The 1,873-nt window shown below is 35.1% G+C and overlaps 1 long non-coding RNA gene across 1 annotated transcript in view; it reads left to right on the plus strand.

Annotated features, from left to right (window-relative positions):
* LOC128250296 (uncharacterized) overlaps positions 1-1,118 on the plus strand; it is a 16,130-nt gene extending 15,012 nt beyond the window's left edge. The window contains exon 3 of the long non-coding RNA XR_008266313.1: positions 1,091-1,118. This is a non-coding gene — a long non-coding RNA (uncharacterized LOC128250296). The remainder of the gene's footprint in view (positions 1-1,090) is intronic.
* Positions 1,119-1,873: the final 755 nt, after the last annotated feature.

The raw sequence follows: 1,873 nt of genomic DNA on the forward strand, positions 1-1,873 counted from the left end.
ATCTACTCTTTGAATATGTTCATTTCTTATCCTTATGTTCATTTCTTTAAAAATCCTTGTGAACGACAGCAAACCTTTCAGATATAATGTCTTAAAGAATACCCTACATTTGTATTGAATCCTGTAATTTATCATTTCTGATGAATCAGTAGAACTATGTGTATATATATATATATATATATATATATATACTTTTATTCTTTTACTTGATTGTGACCATGCTGGCTTTTAATCAAAGAAATATACCCCAGGACTTATTCTTTGTAAGCCTAGTACTCATTCTACCAGTCTGTTTTTGCTGAACCACTAAGTTATGGGGATACAAAAAACATCAGCATCGGTTGTCAAGTGATACCACACACACAATTATTCAATTACACACGCACACGCACACGCACACGCGCGCGCGCGCACGCGCACACGTGTGGGTGTGTGTATAATTGAATAAGATAGAATGAGTGAGCTCTATTTTGTTCTCTGCTATGTTCCTAATGGAACACACCTTAAATTACGTGTGTGTGCGTGTGTGCGCGCACACACACACACACACGCACATACACACACACACACACACAACAGGCTTCTTTTGGTTTCTGTCTACCAAATCTACTCACAAGGCTTTGGTTGGCTGGAGGCTATTGCAGAAGACACTGAACCTGGTACCTTATGGTTGGGAAGCATGCTTCTTAAGACACAGCCATGCCTGCACCTATATATATATATATATATATACACACATTTAAAATGTATGCATACACTTATATATTAAATAACTAATTTGTTTTTCTCACAGAGGGGTATAACTTGACATACCTGTTTACTCCTGTAGACATAAACATAACACAAACCTGGACACACATACACACACACATGTAATGGCCTTCTTCACAATTTCCATTCACTAAATTCCACTTACAAGGCATTGGCCAACTAATAGCTGTGATAAACACATACTTATCTAACATGGCATACAGTGGTTGTTAAATGTAATGCAGACCGTATTGTTGCAAAACAAACTTATTAACCACGTGACTTTTTCTTTTGTTGTTGTTTTTGTTTTGTTTTTCTTTGTTATTTTATTTATTTCTAGGATTTCACTGGAGTTGGTAGGGTTTCATGGGGGATTGTTTTTTACAGTATCTGTAAGTATCTGTTGTTTTGGATCCAATTTCCAGCCTTGCTCAAGCATAAGTTTATCTTTCATTAATGTTTATGAGAGTCAAGCTGTGATATGGTTGTTTAGCCTGCTAGAAATAGCTGCAAAATCTCCAATCAAATCACAATTGGCTGTCATAAAAAAAAGTTAAGGCACATTAGATAGCATAGTCTTAGATACATTGTATCTGAATAACAGACAGTATTTTCCCAATTGGAATCTCCGTAAGTCTATTGAACCAGGTGACCTGGACCTAAACAACATCAACAACAAAGACGGACTCATTACATAATGTAGTTCTAGATATATTATGTCTGAATAAAAGATGGTATGGTCACAACTAGAATGTCTTTGATCTAAGCTCTGTCAGCTCAAGGCTATCTTGGAACTAAACAACCACAAGAATGACACCAACAAGGAAGGGCACAATGCATAATCTAGTCTTGGATGGTCATGACAGGAAAGCCTTTGATCAGTATTTGTATTAGAATTTGGGGTGAGAATTAAAAAATTTTAAATTTATTTTTATTTTAAGTTCTAACTTTTCTTATATAAACATTGGCAGTTCATTATTAAGGCTGGATTAATAGTCTTGGATTATTCATTAACAAAAGTAGAAAGAGGAACTCTTTAATGAAGTGATTAGTCTAATTATCTCTAGATCCGGTAATGAACAGCTGTAAAGTCAGTTGATCATGGTTATGTAATCATAATTAA

Source organism: Octopus bimaculoides, chromosome 20, assembly GCF_001194135.2.
Source record: "Octopus bimaculoides isolate UCB-OBI-ISO-001 chromosome 20, ASM119413v2, whole genome shotgun sequence".
Lineage (NCBI taxonomy): Eukaryota > Metazoa > Mollusca > Cephalopoda > Octopoda > Octopodidae > Octopus > Octopus bimaculoides.